The sequence below is a fragment of the Zingiber officinale genome, chromosome 9A (assembly GCF_018446385.1).
Source record: "Zingiber officinale cultivar Zhangliang chromosome 9A, Zo_v1.1, whole genome shotgun sequence".
NCBI classification, from domain to species: Eukaryota; Viridiplantae; Streptophyta; class Magnoliopsida; order Zingiberales; family Zingiberaceae; genus Zingiber; species Zingiber officinale.
Genome location: NC_056002.1, coordinates 123,747,327 through 123,773,976, shown reverse-complemented (window position 1 = coordinate 123,773,976; position 26,650 = coordinate 123,747,327). Strand labels below are relative to the sequence as shown.

The 26,650-nt window shown below is 35.3% G+C and overlaps 2 non-coding genes and 1 pseudogene across 2 annotated transcripts; all 3 read right to left on the bottom strand.

The window, feature by feature from the left end:
• Positions 1 to 868: 868 nt before the first annotated feature.
• On the bottom strand, positions 869 to 1,065 carry LOC122022068. Its single transcript, XR_006122814.1, has one exon. It is a non-coding gene; the product is annotated as a U2 spliceosomal RNA (small nuclear RNA).
• A 339-nt stretch (positions 1,066 to 1,404) lies between these two features.
• LOC122022150 lies at positions 1,405 to 1,583 on the bottom strand (annotated as a pseudogene).
• A 504-nt stretch (positions 1,584 to 2,087) lies between these two features.
• Positions 2,088 to 2,283, bottom strand: LOC122022080. The gene has a single exon (XR_006122823.1). It is a non-coding gene; the product is annotated as a U2 spliceosomal RNA (small nuclear RNA).
• Between the last annotated feature and the right edge of the window lie 24,367 nt (positions 2,284 to 26,650).

Here is a 26,650-nt window from a genome sequence, read left to right as displayed (position 1 = left end):
TTGACGGTGGACAGAAGAGTCGGTGTGGTCGCTAGCTGCGGTAGCGGCATGGTGCGTTCAAGGAAGAAAAGGAGGAAGACGGGTGGGGCTGGTGATGAGAAGCGTGGTCTGACAACCGGCAAAGGCGGTGAGGTGGCTTGTTGGGAGAGATGCCGACGGTCGGAGGTTGCTCGCTGGGGAATGTGGAGCGGACGACAACGCTGGAAGGTGAAGGCGTGGTCGGCGGCGTGCTTAATTGGGAATGAGGCAAAGGTGGCGTGCAGAGACGAAGAAGAAGAAGAAGAAGAAGATGTTGTGGTTGGCGGTGTCCGTCGCGGCATCAGCGTGAAGAGGCGATGCAAGGAGTCACCTGCGGGGTTGTCGGCATCGAACGGAGAGGCAGTGTGAACCCATCCTCGTGATGGAGGTGTGCGTGAGAGGAGAAGAGGAAGGAAGGCGGCAAAGTTGGTGTCAGGGCCGTCCATCTGCATGAGTATGCATGCTCGGGTGGGCGACGGTGGCGGCGCGAAGAGGAGGAGGGGAGTAACTACCAGCGTAGGCTGGTGGGCTCAGGCGGAGGCCGTAGCGAGTGATGCCGAAGGCGTCTGTGGAGGTGGACCGAAAACACTCCTCCCCTTGTGAACAGTGCCTCCCTTTTTCTTAAAGTCCTAAATAGTAGAAAGACAAAAATGCCCCTCCTTCCCCCCTTAATTACTTCTAGGCCCTTAATCAATATCCACATCACACAACATGAATTATTAAGGCTATGTTTGGTAGGTAGGATATGATTAATGGTATTAGGGATTAATGGTATGATAAATAATCACAAGGGAAAGTCGATAATTATTTATTACAAGTATGACAAATTAATATTTGAAATTTTAATTTGATAGGGTGCGCCAAACTTATGCAATAGTGCAATACAAAAGCGATGCCTGAAACTCCAGTAGCAAGCTACTGTGATGAGCTCTCCCCCACTTAAAAATTAATTTAATATCATAATGGACCAATGGCCCATATATTAGATATTAAATTGATAAGAACAGATACTACACTTGATCTTAGCCAAAACGCTGAGAAAGGTATGAATTGCTATATTGAACTATGTCCTATATATATATATATAAGGCTATGTTTGATAGGTGGAATAGAATTAATGATTTGATAAATAATAACAAGAGGTAGCCAATGATTATTTGTCACAAGTCCGACAAATTAATATTTAAAATTTTGATTTGATAGGGGTGTGCCAGACTTAAGCAACAGTGCACTACAAAAGCTACACCATTAATCATTAAGTATATGTTTGGTAGGTGGGATAAGATTAATGGTATTAGGAATTAATGGTATGATAAATAATCACAAGGGAAAGTTAATAATTATTTATTACAAGTCTAACAAATTAATATTTAAAATTTTGATTTGATAGGGTGTGCCAAAGTTTTGCAATACAAAAGCGCGAAAACTTTAGTAGCAAGCTAATGAGCTCTCCCCCCACTTAAAAATTAATTTAATATCATAATGGGCCAATGATCTCCATATCAAATATTAAATTGATAAGAATAAATACTATACTTTTCTAATCAAACAACCAAGAAAGGTATGAATTACTATATCGAACTGTGTCCTTTTTTATAATTGCTCATTGTACAATTTGGTTTATAGCTTCCAATGTGGGACTATTAAAAATAAGATTCAAGTCTAGAATTGGACTTCTAAGTACCATTCTTAACCATGGATAAATTCGTAGTGTATATATATAATTATTTTTCTAGTGTATTAATGATTAAGGCTATATTTGGTAGGTGGGATAGAATTAATGATATGATAAATAATCACAAGAGGAAGTTAATGATTATTTGTCACAAGTCTAACAAATGAAATTTTGATTTGATAAGGGTACACTAGACTTATGCAATAGTGTAATACAAAAGCTTCGGACTTGTGATAAATAATCATTGGCTTCCCCTTGTGATTATTTATCACACCATTAATCACTTATGTTTGGTAAGTGAGATAGGATTAATGGTATGATAAATAATCACAAATAAAAGTTGATAATTATTTATTATAAGTCCAACAAATTAATATTTGAAATTTTGATTTGATAGGAGTGCGCCAAATTTATGCAATAGTGCAATACAAAAGCGACACCTAAACCCCAGTAGCAAGCTACTGTGATGAGCTCTCCCCCACTTAAAAATTAATTTAATATCATAATGGACCAATGGTCCATATATCAGATATTAAACTGATAAGAACAAATACTACACTTGATCTTAGTCAAAAGGTCGAGAAAGGTATGAATTGCTATATTGAACTATGTCCTATTTTATAATTACTCTTTGTACCATTTGGTTTATAGCTTCCAATGTGGGACTATTAAAAATAAGATTCAAGGCTAGATTGGTTGCTATATAACTTCCAAGTACCACTCTTAACCATGGATAAATTGATAGAATATATATATATATATATATATATATATATATATATATATATATATATATATATATATATATAATTATTTTTTCTAGGTTAGTAATCATTAAGGCTATGTTTGGTAGGTGGGATGGGATTAATGATGTGATAGATAATCATAAGAGGAAGCCAATGATTATACAAATGAAATTTTGATTTGATAGGAGTACGCTAGACTTATGCAACAATGCAATACAAAAGCAACGCCTACTGTGATTAATGGTGGAATAGGATTAATGGTCGGACTTGTGATAAATAATCATTGGCTTCCCCTTGTAATTATTTATCACACCATTAATCCCTAACACGATTAATCATTAAGGTTATGTTTGGTAAGTGGGATGGTGTGATAAATAATCACAAGAGGAAGCCAATGATTATTTGTCACAAGTCTGACAAATAATAGGAGTAATGAACAAAGATTGAATGTCAAAGAATAGGTTATCACATGAACATGAAGCTCGGGTAGAGTCTATCTTACACTTTGCAACACAAAACACTAAGGATGCTAATGCAATACCTTGCCCATGTACAAGATGTGGTAATCTAAAGAAAAAAGATGTTGCCACTATAAGGGCACATTTGTGTTATAATGGTATAGTTTTAACATATCATACATGAATTTGGAATGGGGAAAGATATAAGATTGGGAACTCAAAGAATGATAGTAATCGAGTAGGGCAAGGTGAAAACAACTCTTTTGCTGAAGAACCTATAGATATGGTACATGTTGCATGTGAAAGTTATGTTGAGAATTCAAAACAATTCCATAAGATACTTGAAGATGTCGAGAAACCTTTATATCCTAGATATACTAAATTTATAAAGTTATCTACACTTGTAAAATTATATAACTTGAAGGTCAAATATAGTTGAAGTGATAAAAGTTTCATTGACTTAGTTTGTTAGGGGAAATACTTCTAGATGATAATGCTTTGCCTTTATCTTTATATGATGCACAGAAAAACTTATGTGTATTAGGGATGGATTATGAGAAAATTCATGCTTGCCCTAATGACTATATCTTATATCAGAAGGGGTATAAGCATTTGACCAATTGCCCTATATGCGGGATATCAAGGTGGAAGTTGGGTAAAAAATGAATGATAATTAGGAGTTTCTACAATGGTCATTTGATACTTCTCACCTATTCCAAGATTTCAAAGATGGTTTAAGAATAAGGTTATATCTAAGGAGTTAACTTTGTATGCTGATAAAAGAATTTATGATGCATACTTGCATCATCCGACTAATACACCCTCTTGGAAAGTAGTGGATGTGAAGTGGCCAAAATTTGCCTCCGAGCCAAGAAATCTAAGATTGGTCATATCGGCAAACAGGATCAATCCACATAGTATGATGAGTTGTGCATATAGTTGTTGGTTAATAATAATGATAACTTACAACCTTCCTCCAAGTTTGTGTATGAAGAGAAAATATATGATGCTCACTTTATTGATTTGGGAAAAAATAGTGGGAAGCTTTAGTTAAAGGAGAGTGATGAAAAATCATGCTGGAAAAAGAAATCTATATTCTTTGAACTTAAGTATTGGAAACATCTACATGTTCGACATGTTCTTGATGTGATGCACATTGAAAAAAAATATCTATGAGAGTCTCATTGGTACGTTACTTGACATTCCAGGAAAAATAAAGGATGGAATAGCAGCAAGACTAGACCTCTTGGAGATGAATATAAGGGCTGATTTGGGACCAAATATGGGGGAGAAGAGAACTTATTTGCCTCCAGCATGTTATACACTAAGTAAGACTGAGAAAAGAAAATTTTGCAATACTTTGTTTGGAAAAAAGGTCCCTACATATTACTCATCTAATGTTAAAAACCTTGTGTTGATAACTTTTGGTATAAACATTGTTAGAGTGTATACTAAAAGCCTAGCTTTTGGTATAAACATTTATCTAGAAATAAGAATCACATTGGTCAAATGTCTACATTTGTTTGTAGTTGTTCATTTAATTTATATTGTAGATAACATAGTATGTGGTGTCACATACAGAAGATGATGTTATCAATACCTTATAAATTATAAACAGTAGCTCACGACCAAAATGGAAAAGGAACAAACCATTAGAAGGTCGTAGTGTAATTAGATATTAGTTTATCTTGACTATATAATTACACTAGTACACTCAGAGTGTATTGAGTAGGACCATTTGAGGTCGTTTCTTTTATACTGACTTTATAAATGAACAAAGACCTCAGTTATTATGGAAGTGTGTGCTCTTAATCCTAATATAATAACAAGCACATATATTTGATATTTATTTCTTTAATTTATCAATGGGTGAGATTTAGTTCGTTGAATCAATAAACCCGATAAGTTGGGAAATAGTATTACTTATAGTGTGTGTTGTTGATTATAGAAGGAAACTGTGTCCTAGAGATACTAGGTTGATAATGTCCTCAAGAGGAGCTCATAAAGATTGTCATGTTAAACCCTGCAGGTGGACTTAGTCCGACATGACAATAAGGTTGAGTGGTACTACTCTTGGACTTAGATATTAATTAAATGAGTTGTCAGTAACTCACTTAATTAGTGGGCATTCGATATCTTAAACACAGGGAGACTAACACACTCATAATAAGGAGCCCAAAAATGTAATTTGGGATTGGTGCGGTAGTTCAATGATAGTTCTCTAGTGGAATGAATTATCATTGATAAAATTAAGTTGTGTGTTCGGGGCGAACACGGGATGCTTAATTTTATCGGGAGACCAAAACCAATTCCTACTCTCGGTCCCTATCGTAGCCTCTTATTTATAGAGTTCTATACCCACTTATACCCACCTTCTATACCCACCAATAAGGGGTCGGCCAAGCTAGCTTGGGAACCAAGCTAGGGCCGGCCTAGGTATAAAATTGCCTAGCTTGAACCCAAGCTAGTAGGGTCGGCCAAATAAAATTAAAAAGAAATTTAATTTTAATTTTATTATTATGTGGAAGATATATTTTAAAGAGAATTAAAATTAAAATATCTCTCTTGTAAAAGATCTACAAAGATTAAAGAAAGAGATTAGATCTCTTTCCTTATTTGTAGATTGGAGAGATGTTTTATTTTTCTTTAAAATTATTCACATGTTGATAAAATTAAAATTATAGAAATTTCCTTTTATCAACCATGAAGAGATTTTAAAGAGAAATTTTATTTTTAAAATTTCCGAAACAAATTAGGAAGTTTTAATTGTTGATTAAAACTTGTCCTCTTTGTTTCCAATGATGTGGCCGGCCATCTCAAGTTAATTGGGAAATTTTGTTTTTCTCAATTAATTCATGTCAAGAAAAATTAAGGAAATTTTATTGTAATTAAATTTCCTAATTTGCCTAGGCCAAGGAATATAAAAGAAGGGTAGGGTGCCTTCATGAGACACAACCTCTATTGTTTTCTCTCCCTTTTTCCTTGGTGTTGTGGCCGCCATTACCTCTCCCTCTCTTCCTCTTGTGGTGGCCGAACACTCATCTCTCTCTTGGAGTTCTTGTGGTGGCCGGATACTACTTGGAGAAGAAGAAGAAGAAGGAGAGAAAGCTAGCATCTCTTGGAGCTTGGTTAGTATTTTGATTTTCTTCTTTGGTGAAGTTCTTCCTTTGTGGCCGAACCTTGCTTGGAGGAGAAGAAGGTGGTTGGTGGTTTCTCATCTCGGTAGATCGTTGCCCACACAACGTCCGAGGTTAGAAGAGGAATACGGTAGAAGATCAAGAGGTTTTTCTACAAGGTATAACTAGTAATTTCTATTTCCGCATCATGCTAGTTATTTATGGAAATAATACCAAATACAAGAGGCTTACGATTCTAGTATTTCGAATATGTTTTCGATTGTGTTCTTTTATTTTTCTTTTCCTTGTGATTTGATTGTTCCTTTTGGTTGACCTAAAGTTATTTTAGGAAATTAAATATTAGCTTTCCATAAAAGGTTTTGTCTAGTCGGTGGTGGTTGTTCCCATATCCAAGAAGGCCATGTGCCTCGCCACGTCAGTACTGGGAACCAATTATGGAAATTAATATTTAATGGAATTAATAACTTAGGTGATTTGGATCAAACGTGTTAAGTTCCGCAGGAGATCCAAGTCTAAACCTTAAAGAACAAATAGATTAAGTTTTGGATCAAACGTGTTAAGTTCCGCAGGCGATCCAAAATTTAATTTAAAAGAACACATGGTAGCTAGGAAAAGGTTCAGACCTTTGTACAAAATTTTTGTACAGTGGAACCTCTAGGCTTTCCGAGTAGCAACCAACAATTGGTATCAGAGCTAGGGTTTTGCCTCTGTGTATTTGGTATTAGTTTAATTATGCACATGTCATACATAATTTAGGTAGGATAATAGTAGGATGTGCTAACTTTGTGGATGCAGGATCCAACTATTATGGCTTATAGTTTTATGTGTGTGATTGGACCCTTGGACATGTCAAGGGCATTTATATGTGTGTGCATGATTGTATTATAAAATACAGCAGGAGCTGTATTTAGTTTTATTAGGATTTTATTTTTGATCTAGATACATGTACATTCCTTTTATGGAATATAGGATCAAAATTGTAAAATTCTATTTATGTCGCGGATCGAATCTTGCAAAGCGTGGAACCTTCTAAGGACCAGAGGCGCAGCGGAACAAGGAGCAAGATGGATGCGACAGCTAGACCCGGTGGCGATGGCCAAATATGGCAGCAGCTTGGGATGACAACACACGGAGGACAACTAGAGATAAAAGCCATAATAGTTGAAAATTAGATTTTCTATTTATTGCTTTTATATTGTGCTGTGTGTGTATGTTAGTTTACAAGTTTAGTAGGCTAGCATAGTTAAAATTCCTCATTAATAAATAACTAAGTGGGAGAGGGATTTTTAAGTAAATCACATGGTCTCCATTACTGGTTTGTAAGTGATGCAAACAAGCTTGCGTGTTGGCTCTGAGTGCCTTCCTCCATAACGGATGAGCTTATTTGCGGATCACTAGAACAGACTTCCATTTTTGGATGACTATAGGAAGTTAATTAAGAGCGTGTAATCTTCCCCAACGGAAGGGGCATAATCTTATTAATGGACTTAGTGTCAAGTAATGGTATACACTTAGACACATCTAATAGTATCCTCCCCATCGGAGTCACTGCTATTATTTGTGTGACCAAATGATACCAACTATTAATTTGTCATAAAACTAGGTTGACAAGATAATAAAATTAAAGGGTTAAAACCCCTCTTACAAATGATTGATTTTGTATACGTTCACACTAATGTGGCATACAAAATTAACGGTGTTTGAGATAATTTTATTTGTCATAAAGTTACGTTGACAAGATAGTTAATGGGTAAAACCCTCCTCTTACAAATGTTGATTTTGTATACGTCCACACTAACGTGGCATGCAAAATTCACGGTGTTTTGAGGTGTTGGTAAATTTAAATAGTATTGTTAGAGGAATCAATATTATTTTAAATTTAGAGTCTTGACCAAATATTTGATTAAAGATAGACCAACTTTTAATTTTATTCGTCATAAAGTAAGGTTGACGAGATAATAAAATTAAATGATAAAATTTCCTCTTTGAATTTGTATACGTCCACACTAACATGGCATACAAAATTCATGGGGATTTTTTAAGGAGTTGGTCTTAACCAAATATTTTTGTGATTCTTAGGAAGATGGTCAAACCCTAGCTGATATACTTTAGGATAGACTTAGTGGTCCCAATTATAATTGATTGGAAATAGAATTTGGACATTAAGGTAAATTGTTCTCTTAGAACTAAGAACAATATAGGTGTATTTTATTCATTAGTTGATACATGTTTAGTGGAGTTATCTACCGGTACCTGGTGTGTAGATACAAGATGTCATTAATCATGTCTGCAATTCATTGCAGGGTTCCAGGAAACCCAATAACTAAATGAAAGGTAAATCACCGTCCACATGGGCACTACTGTAAAAGTGGTAGCTGTTGCAGTGGGAGATGTTTATCCTTTGATAAGAATAAAATATGGATTTTAAGTAATTGTCTTTACATACCAAGTTTAGAAAGAACCTGATTTCAGTTTCTAAACTATTATAGATATTGTGTCTATTTTGATAACAAAGTTGTTATCAAGAAAAATAGGAAAGTTATCTATTCTGGTATGATGGTTGACAATTTATAATCCAATAACTCCCACGATGCAACAAATGGAAATTAGTCACACATCTTCTAATTTTAAGAGAAAGTAACCTTCGGAAATGAACCAATTATATCTTTGGCATCTAAAGCTAGGTTATATTAACTTAAGTAGGATTCATTGGTAGCTGATGAACTTTTGTGTTCATTAGTAGTGGAAATCTTTCCAACCTACAAGTCTTACTTGAATGGAAAAATAACCAAGAAGCTTTTAAGTCTAAGGAGAATGGAGTCAAAGATATATTGGAATTGGTTCATTCTGATTTGTGTGATCCTATGACAATCCAGACAAGAGGTAGTATCGAATATTTCGTCTATTTTATAGATAACTATTCAAGATACAAATACATTTACTTAATGTACCGCAAGACTAAGTGCTTTGATTAGTTCAAAGAGTACAAGGCTGATGCGGAGAAATGTTAAAGTAAAAAGTCACTATGGAAAATCGTAGTGGCAAGTACCTCTTGAGAGATTTTAGGAGTCACTTATCAGAAGTTGGATTTCAATCCCAACTAACTGCATCTGGAACACCCCAACAGAATGGTGTAGTAGAAAGAAGGTATAGGACTCTTATGGAATAATTAGATAGATGATGAGTTATTCAGAAAATTACCAAATTTGTTTTAAGGATATGCTCTGGAAACGGAAGTGAACTTTCCAAAGTCATAACTCTCTGCTCATATAGAATTGCTGAATAGGTGTAAGCCTATTTTGAAGCATATTCGGATTCGGGTAATCCAGCACATATGTTAAAGAGAGATAATGATAAGTTGGACAGGAATTCACTTGTTTGTGGGTTATCCTAGAGAAATGAAAGTAGGTTTATAGTCTTAAAAATCAGAAGGTTATTGTTAGCATCAATGACCGATTTTTAGAAAAGGACTATGTAATAAACCTCATGCCCATAAGTAAATTTGTTCTTAAGGAAATAATAAAGGACATGTCTAATCTAGTACCAACTGTACAAGATGAAATATCACAAGAAACTGCAACACGTATCACAAATGATACACAATTGCAGAAAGTGCCTCATCGTAGTGGGAGGGTTGTTAGGCAACCTAAAAAGATTTATGTTTTGGGAGAGTTTTTGGACTCGATCCCTGGAGGACATGAACCTGATCTCCCGACATATGACGAAGCACTCCAAGATAAAGATGCAATATCTTGGCAAAGAGTAATGAATAACAGAATTAGAATATATGTATTCTAATAAAATCTGGAAGCTTATAGAACCACCAAATAGTATAAAAGCCTTTGGGTGTAAAAAGGTTTATATTAGGAAAAGAGGGATAGACAGGAAGGTAGAAACTTTCAAAGCAAGGCTAGACGAAAAAGAAAACTTTTTCACTGGTAGCCATGCTTAAGTCTATCCGGATTCTTTTATCTATTTGGCAAGTGGATGTCAAGACAGCATTCCTTAATGGAAGTCTTGAAGAAAACATCCATATAAAGCAACCAGAAGGGTTCATTGTAAAGGGCTAAGAGCATCTTGTGTGTAAGCTCAATCAGTCTATAGACTGAGGCAAAACTTCAAGATCTTGGAACATCCGGTTTATCAAAGTCTATGGATTTAGTAACCGGATAAGTCTTGTGTATACAAAAGATGTGATGGAAACGTGGTGGTATTTCTTGTACTATACTTAGATAACATTTTTGGTAGTTGGAAACAATATCAAAATGTTGTCAGAAGTAAGGGTATGGTTGTCCAAACAATTCGATATAAAGGACTTGGGAGAATGTATATATTCTTGAGATCAAAGTAATAAGGGATCGCAAGAAAAGAATATTTTACTTATCTCAAGCTTCATACATCGGAAAAATCCTTGCTCGTTTTAAGCATGCAAAACTCCAAGAAAGATTTCTTACCTTTTCAGGATGGAGTAACTTTATCTAAAGATATGTCTCTGTAGACATCAAAGGAGATAAAGGAAATAAAGGCAGTTCTTTATGCTTCAGCTGTCGGAAGCCTAATGTATGCTATGCACGAGATCAGAAATCTGTTTTGCCAAGGGCATAGTTAGCAGATATCAAAGTAACCCTGGACAAGGACAGTGGACTGCAGTAAAGCATATATTGAAGTACCTTAGATGCACTAGAGATTATATGCTAGCTTACAAGGCGATTAATTTAGTCCTTGTAGGTTGCATGGATTTTGACTTCCAATCGGATAGGGACAATAATAAGTCAACCTCGGGGTTTTGTGTTTACTTTAGGAGGTAAAGTCATAACTATGGAAGAGTGATAAGCATAGGTGTTTTTCTGAACTCCACCATAGAAGCTTAGTATATGGCAAGCCTCTGAGGTAGCCATAAAAGCTGAATGACTCAATAACCTCAAGATAGACTTAGATATGATTTCTGGTTTGTCCAAAAATTATTACAATTTATTGTAATAATGTTGGTGCAGTAGCAAACTCGAAGAAACCATAAGTCTATAAGGCAAGTAAACACAATAGAGCGCAAGTACCACCCAATACGAGGAATCGTATAAACGAGGAGAAGTTGTTGCCGCCTAGATTGCATCAGGTGATGACCTATAGATCCTTTCACTAAGGTCCTTAAGGCAAGAGCTTTTGATGGGCATGTTGAAGGGATGGGAATCAGATGTATGGCAGCAGATATGGCAGCTTAGTCTTTTAGTATAAGTGGGAGATTGTTAGAGTGTATACTAAAAGCCTAGCTTTTGGTATAAACATTTATCTAGAAATAAGAATCACATTGGTCAAATGTCTACATTTGTTTGTAGTTGTTAATTTAATTTATATTGTAGATAACATAGTATGTGGTGTCACATACAGAAGATGATGTTATCAGTACCTTATAAATTATAAACAGTAGCTCACGACCAAAATGGAAAAGGAACAAATCATTAGAAGGTTGTAGTGTAATTAGATATTAGTTTATCTTGACTATATAATTACACTAGTACACTCAGAGTGTATTGAGTAGGACCATTTGAGGTCGTTTCTTTTATACTGACTTTATAAAGGAACAAAGACCTCAGTTATTATGGAAGTGTGTGCTCTTAATCCTAATATAATAACAAGCACATATATTTGATATTTATTTCTTTAATTTATCAATGGGTGAGATTTAGTTCGTTGAATCAATAAACCCGATAAGTTGGGAAATGGTATTACTTATAGTGTGTGTTGTTGATTATAGAAGGAAACTGTGTCCTAGAGATACTAGGTTGATAATGTCCTCAAGAGGAGCTCATAAAGATTGTCATGTTAAACCCTGCAGGTGGACTTAGTTCGACATGACAATAAGGTTGAGTGGTACTACTCTTGGACTTAGATATTAATTAAATGAGTTGTTAGTAACTCACTTAATTAGTGGGCATTCGATATCTTAAACACAGGGAGACTAACACACTCATAATAAGGAGCCCAAAAATGTAATTTGGGATTGGTGCGGTAGTTCAATGATAGTTCTCTAGTGGAATGAATTATCATTGATAAAATTAAGTTGTGTGTTCGGGGCGAACACGGGATGCTTAATTTTATCGGGAGACCAAAACCAATTCCTCCTCTCGGTCCCTATCATAGCCTCTTATTTATAGAGTTCTATACCCACCTATACCCACCTTCTATACCCACCCAATAGGGGCCGGCCAAGCTAGCTTGGGAACCAAGCTAGGGCCGGCCTAGGTATAAAATTGGGTGGCCGGCCCTAGCTTGAACCCAAGCTAGTAGGGCCGGCCAAATAAAAATTAAAAAGAAATTTAATTTTAATTTTTATTATTATGTGGAAGATATATTTTAAAGAGAATTAAAATTAAAATATCTCTCTTGTAAAAGATCTACAAAAGATTAAAGAAAGAGATTAGATCTCTTTCCTTATTTGTAGATTGGAGAGATGTTTTATTTTTTCTTTAAAAATTATTCACATGTTGATAAAATTAAAATTATAGAAATTTCCTTTTATCAACCATGAAGAGATTTTAAAGAGAAATTTTATTTTTTAAAATTTCCGGAAACAAATTAGGAAGTTTTAATTGTTGATTAAAACTTGTCCTCTTTTGTTTCCAATGATGTGGCCGGCCATCTCAAGTTAATTGGGAAATTTTGTTTTTCTCAATTAATTCATGTCAAGAAAAATTAAGGAAATTTTATTGTAATTAAATTTCCTAATTTGCCTAGGCCAAGGAATATAAAAGAAGGGGTAGGGGTGCCTTCATGAGACACAACCTCTATTGTTTTCTCTCCCTTTTTCCTTGGTGTTGTGGCCGGCCATTACCCTCTCCCTCTCTTCCTCTTGTGGTGGCCGAATACTTCATCTCTCTTGGAGTTCTTGTGGTGGCCGGATACTACTTGGAGAAGAAGAAGAAGAAGGAGAGAAAGCTAGCATCTCTTGGAGCTTGGTTAGTATTTTGATTTTCTTCTTTGGTGAAGTTCTTCCTTTGTGGCCGAACCTTGCTTGGAGGAGAAGAAGGTGGTTGGTGGTTTCTCATCTCGGTAGATCGTTGCCCACACAACGTCCGAGGTTAGAAGAGGAATACGGTAGAAGATCAAGAGGTTTTTCTACAAGGTATAACTAGTAATTTCTATTTCCGCATCATGCTAGTTATTTATGGAAATAATACCAAATACAAGAGGCTTACGATTCTAGTATTTCGAATATGTTTTTCGAAGTTGTGTTCTTTTATTTTTCTTTTCCTTGTGATTTGATTGTTCCTTTTGTTTGACCTAAAGTTATTTTAGGAAATTAAATATTAGCTTTCCATAAAAGGTTTTGTCTAGTCGGTGGTGGTTGTTCCCATATCCAAGAAGGTCATGTGCCTCGCCACGTCAGTACTGGGAACCAATTATGGAAATTAATATTTAATGGAATTAATAACTTAGGTGATTTGGATCAAACGTGTTAAGTTCCGCAGGAGATCCAAGTCTAAACATTAAAGAACAAATAGATTAAGTTTTGGATCAAACGTGTTAAGTTCCGCAGGCGATCCAAATTTAATTTAAAAGAACACATGGTAGCTAGGAAAAGGTTCAGACCTTTGTACAAAATTTTTGTACAGTGGAACCTCTAGGTTTTCCGAGTAGCAACCAACAGAAGGACTTGAAACTTGTTGGCCTTAAGTCACACGACTATCACACCTTGATGCTGTTGGAATCCCAAGGTATTTTTGTTGTGATCAACCAAGTTAGATTAGGTCATGTTATGTTATGATCCCTGTGTCTAAGTGTGCAAGAGCTTAGGAGCGCAGTAAGTCGAGCGGAAGACACGGCTAGCGAGAATGATGGCACGGTAGAGAGTCGACAAGCTCAGTGCGTCCGAGGGACTAGACGTTGTGAAAGAGTACACCGTGGGCGAGAAGGACGTGCGCGACGTTTGAGGGACGAGAAGCCGGAGCGGAAGCCTACTCGAGGAGAAGGTCGAAAATTGGGTTCGGGTGAGCCCTATTCCATTGGCCGAAATCACGTAGGCGATCAGAACAGCGGAAGAGCTCAAGTGGAGTTATGGAGCTGCTAGAGGCACCTTCAACAAGAGTTGAAGGCGCCTTCACGACCTTCAGGCAGAAGGCGCCTTCAACCAGCCATGGAAGGCGCCTTCGACCAAGCAATTTGGTCGTTAGCAGAAAGGATAAAGTTTTATCCTTTGCCTTGCTGGAGGCACCTTCCAGCCCTATGGAAAGCGCCTTCAACTTGAGGATAAATTTTTCCAAGGGCTATAAAAAAACCCCTGGACCTGGGAAAGACACAACAACTTCGGTATTCAGTTTCTTAGTCTTTTCTGAGCTATTAACGAGTGTAAAAGGCTTCTCCTCCTTTAGTGAAGGAGAGTCTTAGTGAGCGTTCATCTACTTTGGATTAACAATCATCTATGTTATAACCAAGTAAATTCTAGTGTCTTTTACTATTTTTCTTTAAGTTGTTATTTCTGTTATAATTGCTTTACTAATCTGAGTTGAAAGATTGAGAAGGTGTTTTATTTTTGTGTTTCAGGCAACTCGACCCTCCCAGCCGGCCTACCCGGATCAACAAGTGGTATTGGAACCTAACAGCTTCAGGTGGACTAACCGCCGAACGAAGCACATGAGATGGCCGGTTCAAGCATCCACCCACCAAAGTTCGAGGGAAACTTCGCCAATTGGAAAAAGAAGATGGAGGTAATTTTTAAGACTGATTTTAATTTATTTTTAATAATGGAGTTTGGTTTTGTAGCATCTGAAGGTAAAGATAAATACCACTAGACCAAAAAAGAGCAAGATAATTTTGTGGCAAACGGCAAAGAAGAGTTCGATCTGCTAAGCGTTCTACCACAATAAGAAGTCAATCGGATCAGAGCCTACGAGTGTGTGAAGGAGCTCTGGGAGAAATTCTTGGAATAATATGAAGGAACCTCGAAGGGGAAACTCGCAAGACGGGATCTGCTCAGAAACCAGATCAGCAACATCAAACTAGAACAAGGAGAAACAGTTGCACACCTTCATTCAAAGATCAAGGAGCTCATCACTGGACTCATGAATCTCAAAGAAAATGTAAGTAACCGAGATTCGCTAAGGTACGAGCTTAACGCATTCCCTAGAAGTACTGAATGAGCATCATTAGTAGATGTATATTACATATCTAAGGATTTAGATTCAACTACATTAGAAGAGTTATTTTCTATCTTTGAAGTCCACGAAACAAGATGTGCAGATCCGAAGGAGTCGAAGCACAATATTGATTTTAAGGCAAAGATGGGCGAACAAACTTCAGAATCCTCTCTCGACGACAACGAAATGGTAATGATGGTAAGACAGTTTAAGAAATTATTTAAAACTCAAAAATCTAACCATCTGCAGGGTAGAAAGAAAAGGACAATCAGATGATACCACTGTAATAAAGAAGGGCACGATAAAGACAACTGCCCTAAGTTAAAGATCAACGAGAAGGACAAAGGCAAGAACAAGAAGCCCATTCAAAAGAACAAATACAAGACCCTAAAGGCAACATGGGATGAAACGTCGTCTGAATTGGAGGTCGAAGCCTTTTTTGGACTTGCGTTGATGGCAAGTCATCAAGAAGACGAACACGAAGAAATCTCTTCTTAAATGAGCATCGATGAAGGGGGAGCTACATCATAAGAAAGTAATAATTCAGGGGGAGCTACGGATGACAGAAACGATAAGGTAAGTCAAGTACGATCTCTTCCACCTGATAAGCTATTCAAATTTGTTAAGTTCTTATCAAAGAATTGTTGCAAGTTAGAAAAAGAAAACTTAGATTTGAAAATACAATTGTCTAAAGCATGTCCACTAGATTTATATGATAAATTGTAAATAGAAAATGATATATTGAAAACAAAGATAGAATATCTGAAAAATAGTGCATATAATAAAAATATTAGGAAATATAAAAATTTGAAATGGTATTTTAGATTTCACAGGGGTCAAATCAGAAAAATACTCAAAATTACGTACCCTTAAAATTTTTAATTAACTCAGTTGGAAGGAACCTATATTAGGTTCCAAAAACTTGTCTAAATTAAAATTAATTAGACTTAGATCTTTCAGAGAGTATATTAAATATTTGATTTCATTATGATGCTTTGTCTAGAAGTGGTTGATGATCCAATAACCAAAAAGGTCTAATGTCTCGCCACAGCCTGGAAGTTGATTAATGAAATAAAATGTTTAATTGACAAACTGATAAGCATGAAACAGTTAGTTAAAATAATACTTTCAATTTTTGTCAATTTCATAACTTAGAATTTTTTTTTAAAACTTAGAGTCTCAAAAATTATTTCAATTTTTTAAGTGATATCAAAATAATTTTCAAAAAAAAAATTCAAAATTTTAAACTTGCTAAGTTTTTTAACTTGCTTTTTGTTTTTGGATAGTTACCCTTATCTTTTTTTGTTACCCCAATTTTTTATGTGATCAAAGGGGAGAAGGAAAGATTAAGTCAAGGGGAAGGTAGTGAATTTAAAATTTTTCTGCACTTTATTGCATACTTGTATTTTTATTGCTTTAACTTTATATTAGATTATCCTAACTTAACTTGGGTTGATCACATCAAAAAAATGGGGGGATTGTTGGAACTCCAAGGTATTTTTGGTGTGATCAACTAAGTTAGGTTATGTCCTGTTATGTTCTGATCTCTGTGTCTAAGTGTGCAGGAGCTTAGGAGCACCGAAAGTCGAGCGGAAGACGCGGCTAGTGAGAAGGACGGCACGGAAGAGAGCCGACGGACTCGGTGCTTCCAAGGAATGAGACACTGCGAAAGAGTACGCCGGTGGACGAGAAGGACGTGTGCGACGTTCGAGTGATGAGAAGCCGGAGCGGAAGCCTGCTCGAGGAGAAGGCTAAAAATTAGGTTTAGGTGAGCCCTATTCCGTTGGCCGAAATCATCCAGGCGATCAGAGCAGTGGAAGAGCTCAAGTGGAGTTATGGAGCTGCTAGAGGCGCCTTCAACAAGAGTTGAAGGCGCCTCCGTGACCTTCAGGCAAAAGGCGCCTTCAATGGTTAAAGGCGCCTTCAACCAGCCATGGAAGGTGTATGGAAGGAGCCTTCGACCAGGCAATCTAGCCATTGATGGAAAGGATAAATTTTTATCCTTTGCCTCGCTGGAGGCGCCTTCCATCCCTATGGTAAGCGCCTTCAGCTTGAGGATAAATTTTTCCAGGGGCTATAAAAAGATCCCTGGACTTAGGAAAGACACAACAACTTCGGTATTCAGTTTCCTAGTCTTTTTTGAGCTATTAACGAGTGTAAAAGGCTTCTCCGACTTTAGTGAAGGAGAGTCTTAGTGAGCGTTCATCTGCCTTGGATTAATAACCATTTAGGTAGTAACCAAGTAAATTCTGGTGTCTTTTAGTATTTTTCTTCAAGTTGTTATTTTTGTTATAATTGCTTTACTAATCCGAATCAAAAGATCGAGAAGGTGTTTTATTTTTGTGTTTCAGGCAACTCGACCCTCTCCAGCCGGCCTACCCGGACCAACAGATGCAACAATTACTTCCAATGGTTGTTTGTAAAGTCTTGCCTAAACATGTTAGAGATACTATCATTTGGTTGTGTGGCTTCTTCAATATGATATCTAATAAAGTGATAGATGCCTCAAAATTAGATGATTTGTAAAGAGAGATTGTGATGCTATTATTTTTACTTGAAAAATATTTCTTCCCATCTATTTTTGATATAATGATTCATTTAACTATTTATCTTGTGCGGGAGGTCGAATTGTGTGGACCGATTTGGTATAGGCATATGTACTCATTTGAACGATTCATGAATATCTTGAAAGGCTATGTGCAAAATCGCAATCAGCTGAAGGGTGTATAGCCGAAAGTTATATTGCTGAAGAGACTGTGAAATTTTGCTCAGATTACATATCTAATGTGCATACAATTGAGATCCTATCAAGTCATCAGGGAGAACAACTCACTAAGCTTCTATCTGGTTCAGTACTGCACCCCACTAGTAATGTTGAATTGGAGCAAGCACATCGTTATGTATTGGAAATAATGTTGATGTTTATCCTTATATCGAGTAATTTCTCTAACTTATTAATATTTTCTTGATTTTTTTACATTAAATTGGTTATCTTATCGAGTCAAGCATTTCATCAAGGAACACATGACATTTTTTAATACAAAATTTCCTCATAAGGCTAAGTCCAAAAGGTGGTTACAAGATGAGCATTACAGAATGTTTATTAACTAGTTACATGATCATATAAGTTCCATACGTAATGAACTATAGGTTTGTTCAAAGCTAAATTCAAATTTTATCTCATTGTTCAATATAGGTTGCAAGTGCAGTTAATCATTCCTCTCGTCAACTATCAAAAAGATTGAAGTGGATAGCTCATGGACCTAGCAATAAAGTGTTAAAGTACTCTAGTTATTTGATTGATGGAGTTATTTATCATACAAAAGAGTGTGATGATATATGAGTTGTTCAAAACTCTGGAGTAAGTTTAGTCGCTAAGACAATGCAAGTTGCAAGTGCAAAGGACATAAATCTAGTTGTCTCAAACATGATATATTATGGAGTTATTCAAGAAATCTGGGGACTTAATTACTAACAATTTCAAGTCCCAATATTTAAATGTGACTGGGTTGAGAATAATAATGATATTAAAGTTGATGATCTTGGTTTCACGTTGGTAAACTTTAAGAGAATTGGATTCAAATCAGACTCTTTTATCTTAGCTAGTCAAGCAAAGCAGATTTTTTACATTGAAGATCCCCAATATCCTATATGACATATTGTACTCACAACTCCTATGAGGGACTACAATGACTACATAAATGGTGATGAGTTGGAAAACTTTGTAATCCACTATCAATATTTTATAAGAGGGTTTCTATCAATGGATGTTGATGGAATAGATGAAAATAAATCATCATACATTCATAAAGATTGTGATGGGACTTGGGTTGACAAGAATTAACCACCATCTATTTCTCCTTTCTCTAGAGTCACTGTTTGTGCAGTTTACCTTTTGTTGAGTATATAGTTGAATTTTTGTTAAGTATATATTGTTGATCTGTTTAATGTGAGAATTTTGTATATCATCTCAGAATAGCTTTGCACATATAATTGATTTTGGAACTATAAAATTAACTTCATCTCCTTTTTCTTGATTGTCTAATATGTTATGTGTTAGATTCTCTATTATGTGTGATCCATCAAATATTCTACGAACTAATCCATTCACAATAACTAAGTTAAAACTAGTATCATGTTGTATTATATGATGAAAATACTTGTATGATGAAAATTAGTATCATAGTATTTTATAATTTATGAATGACTAATAATTTGTCATTGCATTGCATGTCATCAAGGACCTTGACAAAATGGCATCTCGAGAAAAAGACTCTCATGACAACAGTGAAGGGGATAAAACAATAATGGAATCAAGTGAAACAAAAGGTCCTACTTGTTTGGATAGGCTTGTAAAGCAAAGAGTTCAGGGGAAAAAGATAATATCATTCAATAAATTTGTCTCATTCGAAAAATGGTGCCTATAGGAGAAATATATGGACATTATTTGTCCTATTGAATGGCCAAGTTGATCGTTCAATAAAAAAAGATATATCGTTCAATAAATTTAGTCGGCCAATAAATTTGGGCCTCCATATCAAATATTAAACTCATAAAATAAACTATACTTAACCAAAAGATCGAGAAAAATATGAATTGTTATGTTGGAATGTGTCCTATTTTATAATTGCTCGGTATAGAATTTGGTTTATAGTTTCCGATGTGGGACTATTAAAAATAAGGCTAGAATTGGTTCCAAGGGTTGAGCTTAGACGGAGCGAGCTCAGGTAGAAATTAATATTTGAAATTTTGATTTGATAAAAGGGCCAAATTATTTATTACAAGTACAATGCAAAAGTCACGCCTGACCAGAAAACTCTAACAACAAGTTACTATAATAACCAACAAGTTACTATAATGACCAATATATCTTGTATTAAACTAATAAAAATAGATATTACACTTAATTTTAGTAAAAGGTCGAGAAATATATGAATTACTATATTCAATGGTGTCCTATTTTATAATTTCTTTTTGTACAATTTGATTCATAGCTTCCAATGTGGGACTATTAAAAATAAGATTCAAGGCTAGAATTGATTGCTATATAACTTCCAAATACCATTCTTAACCATGGATAAATTGATGGAATATATATATAATTATTTTTCTAGGGTATTAATCATTAAGTGTTTAGTTATCTAATTATGCGAGACATTTAAAGTAGGGTTCAAATTGAATTCAAATAATTATATATGTATGTTGTGAACATGCTTTTGGGTGTGTAAATTTATTTTGATTTGAATGAATGAGATACAAATTCACATTCATGGTTTCATATACGTATTACTTTGGCTGTGTTTTATTATATCAACGTGTTTAGGCAGGGATGGAGAGAAGACAAGCGGTATCTATCCCCTCCTCTCGAAGACCACTTCTTTCTTTTGCCTCCTTGTGTGATGCTAAGAGGCAAAAGTAGGTCGTTGCAGTTATGAAGTCACCAATTAACTCTTATGAAAATTTTCTATCAATTAATAGTATAAATTATGAAATACTCATAATGGATGAGTCATCAATCCATCATTTTTAAATCAATCTTTTATTAAGAAAAATTTATCTACTAATTTATTGAAAATAGGACTTGATTTTTCAAAGTTTGAAAAAATTAAGAAGGTACTCTAGTGTTGTACTATTGCCCCGGGGAATGAAGATGATGATTTGTTCTTCCATAGTGTTGACATACAGTGTTGGCTATTTTATCATTGGGATGTTGATGCCGAAGCAATATGTTCCTTCCTGTGCTTTGCTTTACTATGAGTAACCTTTTTTTTCTATCATTGTTGCTTGACTATTACATCTTTTCTATTTTGATCACATTGTCTTAAATTCATTGTGGAAAATCCTACACAAAAAATTTCAAAAAAAACTGTCTCCCACCTCATCCTTTTTAGTAATGAAAGGAAATTATTGTAATTAATGGGGTCCTATATTATTCCTATAAATTGAATAGGAGAAAATATATAGTTGAGTTAATCACTTCCTCAAACCAATCATGAAAAGTTTACAAATTTCTTAATTTTTAAAATATAAAATAAAATCATAATAATTAAAAAAGATAACACAAAACAATAGTTAAATTATCAAAATAAACAAGCATGCCTAGCAACTAGTATCCCAACCCGAAACCATGCATATCTCCTTTTACCTTAACTTTCCTTAATGCTAAATTTGCGTGTAAAATCTAAAGCTCTCCTCCATGGAAGTAGAGGACCAATATTTTTAGATTTACTTTGTATTGAAGGAAAAATATCTTACAATATATCGTAGTTAAATTAGAACCTTAAATCTCTTGATTATTTGTTGGAGAATTGAACCATACTCATTGAAAGGAAATGAGAGTTAATCAATCGGATAAATAGGAGTGACATAAATAACAGGTTATGTTTATGATCTAAAGGCTCAGATTTCATCAAAAATATATTAAACTAGCGATTGTGCACATGCATTACATAAGCTAGGTCCCTCCCCTTATACCATGTGGGGCAATATAGGAAGAGATATGAGAGAAGAAGAATTGATAGTATTATCCCTTCTTTTATTTTTTTTTTAAATTTTTTTTTTGACAAGACTCTAATTATTTTTATAATTTTATACACCTCTAGGGGTACTTATAAAAAATTGAAGTGACGCAACTGCCCTACCAAAGTTATACGTGGCTTCATCCCTAGTTGCGTGTGTAATATAATACATAAACACCTGTGGATAACGAAGTCTTCTTCATAAAAAATTAATTTAATTATTTATATCATATATTAAACTAATAAAAATAAATACTACACTTAATCTTAGCTAAAAGGTAGCTCATAAATTAGGTAAGGGTGCGCCAAATTCGTAATGCTAAAGTGACGCTCGAGAATTCCAATAGCAAGCTACTGTAACAGACTCCCCATTGTATAGAATAAGAATTGATTAACATCCATAAGTCAAATAATGATGAGGTGTTGATAGGTAATTGTTGGTGTTGGAAGCACTAACTAATCTAATTTCAATTTTGATATTGGTAAAAGTTTAAAGTTAAATTGTGCTATTGTTCTAATAAATCTAACTAAGTGTGCAGGAAAGTCCTAAATAATCTTAGGCAAGAGGAAAGTCCTAGTTGAGGCTAGGCAAAGAAGTCCTAGTAGACACTAGGCAGGTGAAAAGTCCTAGTTGCGACTAGGCAATAAAGTCCTCGTCCATGGGAATGGACGAAGTCTTGGCAGGTCGAGGACGTCGGGTGAAATCCTAGGGTCACGGACAATAGGTAGAAGTCCTGGAGGCTGCAGATACTAGGTGAAAGACTAGACGGGTCGGGATTCGGATGTCCATCAAAAAGTCTCGAGATCTCGGATGCTTAATAAAAGTTCAAACGGTCTGGAGAACTGGTCTGGTAAAAGGTAATCTCTTCTTAGAGGAGTGTATGAGGACACATTCTCTGAGGAGGGAATAGTAGACATCGGTCCAACCTAGAGTTTCAGCGAAACTAAAAGTCAAGATTGGATAGTCCGAACACTGCCAAACATTACATTACTTTACATATTTGTGCTTGTCCTAACCTTGTGATGCAAAAAAAATGGTGGCTGGAAAACAGGGCTCCAAGTGCCTGGAGCTTGTCTAAGCACCCGGACGTCCAGGCGCCTGGAGTTACTCCGGGCGCCCGGGTAAGTGACAACGAGGGAGCGCCTAGGGTGGGTGCCTGGTCAAGCACCCGGACAATCTAGGCACTTAGAGTTGCTCCAAGCGCCCGGACCAGTGAAAACTCATCTTTATGTTGAGTTGGAGCTTGTCAAATGGCTTACCCACGTCAACGGTCCAGGCGCCCAGAGGTGGTCCGAGTGCCCAGGCATGGATAAACTTCCAACATGAAGTTTCGACGAGGTGTAGCCACGCTAGCCGAGCGAGGCCACCCGGAGAGGGATCCAGGTGCCCAGATGAGGTTATAAAAGGAAGGTTTGACCAGCAGCTTCAAGACATCAATCTGAACAAGTTTCTCTCCTACATGTTACTCGATAGACGACTCTACGATGCTCAAACTCTGCTCCGATGATAACTACACCCAAGATCTACTTCTCCAAATTGTTAGTATCATTTAGTTTTTAAAAATACTTGTACTTAAATTGTAATTGTATTTGTAATTATTCGATTGATTAGTGATTGTCCAACGAAAGTATTCTCATGTGTAGATCTTAGAGTAGAAGTTGCCACAGACTCCAAACCAAGTAAAAACTTGGTAGTATTAGCGTTATGTTTCCTTTTGTTTTTATTATCTTAATTCTGCTGCGTTTTACTCCGAGTTTTTAAACGAATGTGAAATATCACGAGCGTTATTCCCCCCCCCCCCCCCCCCCCCTCCCTCCCTCCCTCCCTCCCTCCCTCCCTCTAGTGCAATGGTCCTATAATAACCATGCAACATGCAAAGTTATCGAGTTGGGTATAGTTAAAATTATAATACATGATGGAGTGATGCCAACATTGATAGAGCTAGTTCAACATATTCTATATTAAAGAAGAATTTCATCTCTTCAAGCACTCTCAAAAGGAAAAAAGTGCAACTATACATCTAAAGGTAAAATTTTAAAGATTATTTGAGGTGTTTTAGCAGTGGAAGTTTAGAAGTTTAAAATTGTGTGTGCACTATAGGGATCCATAGTCACACACTAAATGAGCAAGAAATGCTAATGATGTTGAGCAAGATAGTTTGAGTTCTATGAGCATTGCATTTCTAGAAAGTGAAAAGAAAACAGGGTCAAATTTAGCATAGCTACTCACATGACAAAGAGTATCAATGATTATTTTTGCTCTAACTTGTGTAAATAAGTCAAAGATGAAAGCAATATAGATACATCCAAATGAAACCATATGATTCATCTAAGGATCTAGTTATCTATCATCAATAAGGTAGAAACTGAAAACCAAATGCAATGGCTATCTAAGGATCTAGTTATCTATCATCAATAAGGCATAAATTGAAAACCAAATGCAATGGCTAGCGAAGGACTGACTTGAATCTATCGCGAGAGCCATTGAGCCTTACTTGTCACCGTACGAATTTCAATAAGTGCAACAGATGACCTTTTGTAAGCATCAGACAACAACTAGATTCCTTCTCCATGGAGAAGAGAGGAGGAAGAAGAATGAGAAGCCAAAGTCAAAATGCCCAAATAAATTTTGACCTCCTTCTTATATTACCCAAATCCAACCTGTAGGGATCATTCACCTTAAAGCCCATAACTCATTAACAACCCATCAATATTAATGAAATTGGTTATTGAATCTATACATTGAATTGGCATCTAATATCTTAAACCCCCTTATGCATAAAGCATTAGATCATTTAATAGAGTTTAGTTTCTTAATAATAATTACTGTTTGTGTTGTAATTGAGTGTTAACCCATTAAATAGAGACTAAATCCTACAATCTTCCACTTGGACTATAATTGATATCGTATATACCACACAACACCTTAGTTGAATTCAAAATATCAAAACTTTATGGGTTAAATACCCCTTTAAATAATCTGGTCCATTAATTCAATTAATATAGGACTAAAGTGTAGGTCTCTTCGGCCGGCTAGAGAGAGGTGAATAGCCTGCACAATAAATTCAAATAAAACACCTTGATCGAAACTTATAACTTGATTAAAATAAATACTTGCATAAAGAATTAAGAACCTAATTAAAAGGAAGAGACACAGAAAGAATTACTTGGTTTGCAATCAGTGGATTGCTAATCCAAGAAAATTAAAGCTTACTAAAAATCTCCTTTGGACGGAGTAGCCTCTTACAGCAGTCAAAACTCACAATTATAAAACTAAACTAAAATGGAATCATTTTCAAATGTTGTATTTAGCTTTTGGGATCACGACTCTATTTATATCCCTGATCGGGGACACTTGGAAGGGTTCCAAGCGCCTGGAGAGGGATAAAATTTTATCCCCATCATAATGGATCGCGACAGCTGACTTTGCGATAAACTTTCTGGGTCGGGTACCTGGACCCGCTCCGGGCGCCCAGACCCGATTAAACCCGATCCACATTAGAGGGTGCCTCCGGAGCGCCCTTGACAACCTAAGTGGTCCGGGTGCACGAACCAGATCCGGCACCTGGTGTCCGGGCGCCTGGAATTACTCTAGGCTCCTAGACCACAATTAACAACTAGTTGACTTTTCATCCGGGTCTTCCACTCCCGTTCTGCTCGCTTGGATGATTTCGTCCATCCGAAATAAGGCTCACCCGAATATATTTTCCGACCTTCTCAAACAACCTTCCACTCCAGCTTCTCATCCCTCGGAACCGCCGCGCTTCCTTCTAGTTCGTCAGTGTACTCTTCCGCGGCACCTTGTCCCCCGAATGCACCGAGTCCGCCGACTCTTTCCCATGTCATCCTTCTCGCTAGCTGCATCTTTTACTCAACCTCTTGTACTCCTAAGTTCCTACACATTTAGACATAAGGACATCAAAACATAACAGAATCTAACTTGACTTAGTTGATCACATCAAAACTAGCTACCACGAGGTACTTATAATCTCCCTCTTTTTGATATGAGCAACCCCAAATTAAGTTAGGGTGAACCACAAAAAAATAACAGTTATAAAATTACAAGTACATGTTTTAAAAAGAGAAATGATATTTTTAAGGAAAAATCTCAAGGAAAATTCTTAAGGATAGACACATAAATGATGGGATCCACAAAAAGTGAAATGGTGGGTCCCATCATTTATGTGTCTATCCTTAAAAATTTCCCTTGAGATTTTTCCTTAAGAATATTATAGCTCTTTTAAAAATTATGTCATCCCCCTACACTTAATTTTTAATTCTCCCCTTTTGGTCATATTAAAAATGGGATATTTCATGAAAATAACTTTAAAATAAATATAAATCAAAGTCTAAGGGTAAAAAAAATGGACTATCATCCAAAAAAGATCAAGAAGTTTAAATTTCAGAAATCTGAATATACTATTTTTGAAAAAGAAAATTAGACTTGAAAAAATCTTTAAAAATTTTATTATAGTTGAACAATTATATATAAAAATATATAAAAAAAATTTAAAAAAAAAATCATATTATTTTAAGTAGGAATAAATTATTTTCTACATAAAAATATATTTTCTAAAAAATTGCTTAAAATAGTTATTAATCTCAAAAGATCTTGAAATATTTTCTGAAAATGTATAATAACAAGTATATAAAAAATAAAATTTTAGAAATTAAATATTCGAGAGTTTTAAATATTAAAATTTTTTATTTGGATAAATAATTTATAGAAAATTCATCAATAGTCAAAAAAAAAATTCAAAAAAAAAACTCTTAGATAAAGAAATGATAATATTCCACAGAAAAATAAATTTTACAAAAATAACTCTACAAGGTATTTTTAAATGAATAAATATAATTTTTATTAAATAATTCATACAAAATAATTTAATGGTTAGAAAAATTTAAAATTTTTCTTATTAATAAATGATGAAATTCTCTTTCTCAAGAAAATTAAATTCTAATTAATT